The sequence below is a fragment of the Lathyrus oleraceus genome, chromosome 5, assembly GCF_024323335.1.
Source record: "Lathyrus oleraceus cultivar Zhongwan6 chromosome 5, CAAS_Psat_ZW6_1.0, whole genome shotgun sequence".
Lineage (NCBI taxonomy): Eukaryota > Viridiplantae > Streptophyta > Magnoliopsida > Fabales > Fabaceae > Lathyrus > Lathyrus oleraceus.
In genome coordinates, this window is record NC_066583.1 from 598,602,867 (window position 1) to 598,610,902 (window position 8,036).

Sequence of the window (8,036 nt, forward strand, 5' to 3'; positions counted from 1 at the left end):
GTGGAAACTATCACATCTCTACTGGGTTTCAAATATTAGATTTTTATACTATAACTTCTCTGCTTAGGTTTTAAATATTAGATTATTATACTAAATAAATTATAATTTCAAAAAATAATGAGTCATGCATAATATTAAAATATTAAATTATAATCATTTCAAAAAAAGTTAAATGTAAAATTTTAATTGTATTTTTATACTACAAACTAAAAAATTAAAATTATTGCTGTTGGAATAAAATAAACTTAGTTTTTGTTTTTTTCTGGTGAGCTGTCCAAAATATGACAAATTAAAAAATGAATGTAGTGCATGCATGGCAGAGTAGAACTTGGAGGTGTCCTCAGGCACGTGACTCCACTCCTAGCCCATGAATCGAGGCACAGCAGAACGAACTAGACTCATCCATGAACCATAACGTGTCACTATTCTATAGAGTAACCAATGAATGACTAAGTACATACATGTGCCAAAACAAAACAAAAATGCAGAATACGAAAATGACAAAATCACCCCTACACAAAAAGAAGGGTCCAACAAATTATTAAAGGGTTTAAAGAAAGATAAAGTGTTAGATAAAAGACAAAGAAAGAAAGTGATAGAATTGAAATGTTAGAACATGAATGGGTCGTTGGATTACAATTGGATGAGTCATCAAATGAAAATGAACTTAGTGGATAAAACCGCCACCTGTTTCTTCTCATCTCACTAAACCAAATGAAAATAATTTTAACATTTTAAAAAGATTCTATTAATTAGTTACTAATAAACACAATGGATTTGTGTGTAGTTTTGAGTTATTAACTAAAAATTCACATAACTGGTTCTCATTTCCTCTATAAATACCTCGTTCCTCCCTCTTTACTACTCACACATTTCTTACTGTGTTTTAGGCGTAAAAAAGGAACAAACTCAAAGAACTATAAAAAGCAATGATGAGTTACTTGAACCGTGTTTGGATGGCGGCAACTGTAGCGGTGGCGCAAAGCCACGCTGATCCAGGCCACAAGTGCAAAACTGCTATCAGTTCTATTCACCGAAACAGAACTAGCCTCTTCTCCGCCGGTTCTTTGTTGGCGATCCGGCCGTTGTCCGGCTTCCTTGCATCGGACGTAACTGAGGCGGAAGAGAGGATGAGACAAACCGACGATTCTCTCCGGAAAGTTATGTATATGAATTGTTGGGGACAAGGTTAAAGCCATTGATCAGAACAAAACAAAACTTACGAGTGTTCAAGAATTAGAAACCAATGGTAACGTCAAGTTGATTCAAAGGGTGCAATGCAAAAGCAACCTATGTTGTTTTTTGACTGAGGAAAAAGACAGCAGTAGAAGTCCTCTCGACAGTTTGATACGTCTATGAAAACAACATCTTCTCCATTCAACATTCAAACAGGCGGATTCAGGAAAATTTGTTCCAAGAAAAAATTAATGGGAGAGTATTGTTATGAACCAAAATAGCATAAAGGTTGAAAATTTGAAATCAAGGAAACAAGGAGGTGCAAGAGAAATTTCAAAGCTGAAAATATTTCTTCTATTTTGCATAAATAGAACATCGATTGGCCATGATTGATTTGAAGAAAATCGATGGTTTTTTTTTTGTACTTGTACTTAGGTTCTTCTTCTTTTCCTGTCTAGTATTATACCTTATTTTTTGTGAATGAATTATGTATTGAATTTGCTCTTTAGTACAATAGTATTTCAATATGCATGAGATAAATAATATGAAACAAGTGAAACTCTTCATTCCATAAACAAAATGAAAGTACAGTTATGAATGAGTTTCATATGATCATTTCTACTTTATATATGGAAAAGGCTTTATAATAAATAACCAGTTTCCATAAAGGGTGTTTAACTAACTTGCATTATTGTTGTATGATAGCCCTCCATAAGTTGATAAGTTGAGGATAGATTGTGATCATGCCCATCTTCAATAATAGGATGTGGAAAGGTTGAGGAAGTAGAGGTTTAGTGAAAAAATATACAACTTGAATTTTTGAAAGAAGCAACAAGAGCTTGAAAAAGGTTATTTTGAAGTTTTTCACAGACTTGGTCCGTCGCAGTAGAGTGTTGGCGCTGCAAGGAGAAATACCAACTATTGAAGTTCATATGGAGCAGTAACTAATGCTCGATATTCTTCTTTTGAGGAAGACCGTGAAATCAAAGATTTCTCTGAGAAGAAACACGGGCCAGAAATAGAGTGTCGTGTGTCAATGCAGGTAATATTTGGTAAGTTGTTTTGTAATGAAGGTAATATTTGGTCGAGTAGTTGTCAGATAAAGCAGACGACTAATCAGTCTTCTATAATTTGAAATATAGTATGCTGACAGGTTTGGATCCGGTGAAACCTGAATCAGACAAAGGATCAATGCAGTATTTTTGTTGACACAAGGATATGTCTGACTTGGAATGAGCGACTTCTAATCCAAGAAAGTATTTGAACTGGCCCTAGATTTTTTATTTGAAACTAATTTTGAAAGACTGATTTGATCTTGTTAAATTCCTCAACTGAGTTTCCAGCAATGATTATGTCATCTACAGAGACTAGGAGAAGAGTGAAGGTATTTTTGTCTTGTTTGGTAAAAGGTGAGTGATCTACATGAGCTAGAACATAATCATTGTGGATGAGGGTGGAGGTGCGTTTTTCATACCATTTTCTGCTTTTTTTTGTTTGAGGCCATACATATTTCTATCGAGTTTACATACTTGATTTAGTTTGTTGATTTTGATTCCAAGAGGAATGAGCATGCAAACATCCTCTTGTAGTTCACCATGTAAAAAAGGCATTATTTATGTATGTGCCTGGATGTGAGGTTTATGACCAATATGATTGTTGTGAGCTTGGCTACAGGTGAATATGTATCAAAGTAATTGAATCCTTCATTTTGATTGTAGCCTTTAGCTATTAACTTGGCCTTGAATCTTTTAACTGAACCATCTGCATGAAACTTGATTTTGTATATCCATCTTCAGCCTATACATCTCCAGCCTATTGAAACTTGAATCTTTTAATGTTAGGTGGTAGGTCAACAATTTTTCGTGTACTTGTTCTCTCAAGAGCTGCAATCTCAGTTAGCATAGCTTGTCTCAGTAAATGATTTTGGTTCAGTTATGGAGTTAAGAGATATGACAAAATGAGAATGCATGGATAATAACTGAGAATAAGACATAAAATTTGAAAGAGGGTAATGTGTACCTGAAGATGAGTGGTTGGGTGCATTAGTGAATGTATTACATATATAGTCTTTGAGGTATGCATGTGGTCTTTTTGGTCTGATGTGATGGTCATAGTTTGTGTGTGTCAGTTCTGTGTTGGTTTAATTTAATTTGGTGTGTTGATCATTGTTGGTGTTGGTCAGGCCAGTATCATCATCATGTTGATGTGAATTGGTAATGTTAGGCGGAGGTTGGTGTTGTGAATGATTGTTATATGATGATGATTTGTCGTTAATATGAGTAGTAGGTGGAGATGTATGTTGATCATTGGGTGAAGGTTTTGTGGGATAAATGTATATTTCCCAATTTGTGTTAGGACTGATGTTGGTTTGTGAGTAAGGAATTATGTGTTCGTGAAATATTATATTTCTATAAATGAATACTTCATTAGTACGAAGGTCCAAGAGCAAATATCCTTTATTACTTGTATTGTTACCCAAGAAACCATATTTTCTTGCTCTTGAATCAAATATGGATTTGTGAGATGATAAAGTGGATGCATAGACAAGGCATCCAAAAACTTTGAAAAGTTGTAAATCGGGGTCTTCGTTTGTATTATTGTTGTGTGATAATAAACTAGACAAAAGATTGTATATAGATTATATATAGAGAGAATGCAATCCTCTTAACTTAATCCTTGACATAGGTATATATTATGTGACCTAGAGAGGGGGGGTGTCGAGTCTTAGAGCCATCTCTTCATCTTTTCAGCCTTGATTCGTTAATATAGGTATATACTATGTGACTTAGAGAGGGAGTGTGTCGAGTCTTAAGCCATCTCTTCGACCTTGAGTGGATGACTAATTTTCCATTATGTTTCTCATATGGTCATAAACGAATGAGTTGAGATTATTTAATAATATTTATAATGATCCATAGTCTCAAAACATAATACATGTAAGGGTGACATGGTCATCCTGCGATAGTTCAAGAAAACCCGTCTTAAAAAAGACTTTACGAACACTCATGGGATTGTTTTCATCAACTGCAGACACACTTACAAATCTTTTAGAATAGCGCCTTCTTATTCACATTGCACATTCTTTTTGCAATATTTTGTGTTTCCTCTTTCTCTTTTAGACTAACTTGTGCTACAAATCTTTACTGTAAACAAATTTTTGTCTCGAAATCCTCATCACATATCTTTCAAATCTCTTAAGAAAATAGTCTTAATCTCTGAAATTTCTTATATTTCATTCCCTCAAATCACTATTACTACAAATAATATATTTTATGATAAAGTTTTCATCACAGTCAATTAAGAGTCAAGGTCTAATGTCTTGGAGCGTAATTTTTTAATTATTTTTATAAAAAAAATTATATTTTTTTTATTAAATCGACATGAAATGTGCTCAAGGTTTGTGAGCTTCCACTACTAGCTCATGCATTTTTGTTTTATTTAGAACTAAAATGATGCCCTTATTTTATTTAATTTTTTTAATTACAATATAAATTATCTATTCTCTCAGATTTTGGTTTAATCGGTAGAAAATGTCGCTTAGTATTTGAGCTTCGATTCTTAAAACTCCTGCAATTTTGTGTTTTATTTAGAACCAAAATGGCGCTCTTATTTTATTTAATTTTTAATTACAATATAAATCATCTATTCCCTTAGATTTTGCTTTAACCAACAAGAAATGTCGCTCAGGGTTTGAACTTCGATTCCCAGTTCCTGTAGTTTCGTGTTTTATTTAGAACCAAAATGGAGCTCTTATTTAATTTAATTTTTTAATTACAATTTAAATCATTTTTCCTCGATTGTTTAGCCAACCGAGAGAAAATGTTACTCATTATTTAATTTAATTAAAATAAAACACATCTTTAACCTTGGTGTTTGTTGATAACCGAGAAATAAACTCCAAACGATATTTTATTTCAACATCTGAATGCTAACTCTCATTCACTTTTGCATTTCTCATAAAATTTGCGCGCCTTAGCGAATAAGCGTAACACCATTATTCATCTTCTCCGCTTTACAACGAAACATCATTCTTCATCATCTTTAAGTTAAGCAAAGTAAACAAAGGAGGAAGGAAGTTTGAATAAGGAAACTCTAATCTTAAACCAACACATTTCTTTGACTCTCTCATCATATTTTTGGTACGTAAAACTCTCTCCATGATTGTACTAGTAATGTTGTTCTTGTTGTTGTTATTGTCGTTGTTGTTTTTGATACTTAAAATTTAATGTTATTGTTATTTTTGTAGTACTTGTAATTGTTGTGTTGAGATTAAAAATTTAGTTTTATTGTTGCTTTATTGAGATAGAATATTCAATGTTGTTGGTTGTGTACAATTTTTATTTTATATTTAGAAGGTACATGATTATGGATCATAATTGAATGAAAGTCAATATATTAAGCAATGAGTATGAGAATGGAGTGATTCAATTTCTTGAATTCTTGAAATTAAATATTCCTGACGAGAATGAGATTTTTTTATTGTCCTTGTAAAAAAATGTCGAAATACAAAAAAAAAACATTCAAAGAAAGAAGTATTCAATCATTTAGGTTGTGATGGAATTATTCAAAATTGTACGAAATGAGTATGGCATGGTGAAGTGACAAAAAAAAAGACGTGTGTCACATAAAGTTGAAGTTGACGAAGATATGAATGATAACCTAGAAGATATGATCCATGATATCCGAGTAGATTCTTTTATGAAAGCTCGTATGTATGATACTTTACATAGTGACATGGAAGAGCCGTTATTTCTGGGAAGAATTTTTTTTACAAGATTATCAGTTGTGTTAAAACTATTTAATCTTAAGTAAAAAATGGGTGGACGAATAGAAGTTTCATTGAATTGCTTGAATTGTTGCAAGAAATGCTTCCAGAAGGTAATACATTGTTAAAACGAAGTTATGAGGCCAAGAAGATATTGTGTTCAATGGGTTTGGACTATGTTAAAATACATGTATGTCGTGATGATTGCATATTATACAAGAAAGAGTATGAAAACTTGCATGAGTGTCCGAGGTTGAAGTTGATGAAGATATGAATGATAACCTAGAAGATATGATCCATGATATCCGAGTAGATTCTTTTATGAAAGCTCGTATGTATGATACTTTACATAGTGACATGGAAGAGCCGTTATTTCTGGGAAGATTTTTTTTTACAAGATTGTCAGTTGTGTTAAAACTATTTAATCTGAAGTAAAAAAGGGGTGGACGAATAGAAGTTTCATTGAATTGCTTGAATTGTTGCAAGAAATGCTTCCAGAAGGTAATACATTGTTAAAACAAAGTTATGGGGCCAAGAAGATATTGTGTTCAATGAGTTTGGACTATGTTAAAATACATGTATGTCGTGATGATTGCATATTATACAAGAAAGAGTATGAAAACTTGCATGAGTGCCCGAGGTTGAAGTTGATGAAGATATGAATGATAACCTAGAAGATATGATCCATGATATTCGAGTAGATTCTTTTATGAAAGCTCGTATGTATGATACTTTACATAGTGACATGGAAGAGCCGTTATTTCTGGGAAGAATTTTTTTTACAAGATTGTCAGTTGTGTTAAAACTATTTAATCTTAAGTAAAAAATGGGTGGACGAATAGAAGTTTCATTGAGTTGCTTGAATTGTTGCAAGAAATGCTTCCAGAAGGTAATACATTGTTAAAACGAAGTTATGGGGCCAAGAAGATATTGTGTTCAATGGGTTTGGACTATGTTAAAATACATGTATGTCGTGATGATTGCATATTATACAAGAAAGAGTATGAAAACTTGCATGAGTGCCTGAGGTGTGGGGAGTCACGCTACAAAATGAAGAACAATGGTGCTGAAGATGATGATGGTGTAACCAGAAAGGGTGTACCTACAATGTTGTACTTACCGATAATTCAAAGATTCAAGAGATTATTAGTTATTGTAAATGACACAAAAAATACTAGATGGCATGCAGATGAAAGAATATGTGATGGAAAATTTTGTCATGTATCTTATTCATTGCAATGGAAGAAAATTGATTAGTTATTTTCGAATTTTCCCCTTAAGCCAGGAACCTTAGGCTTGGAAATTTCACCGACAGAATGAACCTGTTTGGTAATATGAGTACTAATCATAATTCATGGCCTATTTTTCTCATAATTTATAACCTATATTCGTAGCTGTGCATGAAGCACAAATATATGATGTTAACAATGATGATTTTGGATCTAAACCAATCAATAAACGACATAGATGTTTATGTATCTCCGTTGATTGAAGATTTAAGTGTTTTGTGGGAGGAATGTGTTGATGTTGATGATTCGAATATGGGTGATAATTTTAAGATGTGTGCCATTTTATTTTTCCCAATCAATGAATTTATTTTATACGCTAATTTATTTGGGTACAACGTTAATGGGTATAAAGCGTATCCTATATGTGAAGATGATACATGCTCCCATCAACTACAAAACGGAAGAAAGATTGTTTACCTTGGGCATCAAAAATTTATAAGACCCAACCATCCATATTGTATATTGCGGAAGGATTTTAATGGAGAGTATGAGTTTGATGTCACTCCAAAGCCCTTAATTGGAGAGGAAGTTTATAAAAGACAACAATATATTAATGTTTTTTTTATAAATAACCAAAAAGGTCTCGTGAAGAAAATATTTGGAAAAATAGGTCGGTGTTCTTTGATATTCCATATTGGTCTAGCCTAGATGTAAGACATTGTCTTGTGGAGAAAAATGTGTGTTACAATTTGATTGGAGCACTTCTCAACATTAAATGCAAGACAAAAGATAACAAGAATTCTCATATAGATATGGTTGTGATGGGTATACGACAAGAGTTAGCCCCAAAATAAATAGGAAATAGA

The 8,036-nt window shown here is 32.7% G+C and overlaps 1 long non-coding RNA gene across 2 annotated transcripts; it reads left to right on the plus strand.

Annotated features, from left to right (window-relative positions):
- Positions 1-595: 595 nt before the first annotated feature.
- Positions 596-3,612, plus strand: LOC127086839 (uncharacterized). 2 transcript variants are annotated; one of them, XR_007789651.1, is made up of 2 exons: positions 596-2,228; positions 2,319-3,612. It is a non-coding gene; the product is annotated as an uncharacterized LOC127086839 (long non-coding RNA). The 2 variants fall into 2 exon arrangements; XR_007789650.1 differs by having other exon boundaries at positions 596-2,218.
- The last annotated feature ends 4,424 nt before the right edge of the window (positions 3,613-8,036 follow it).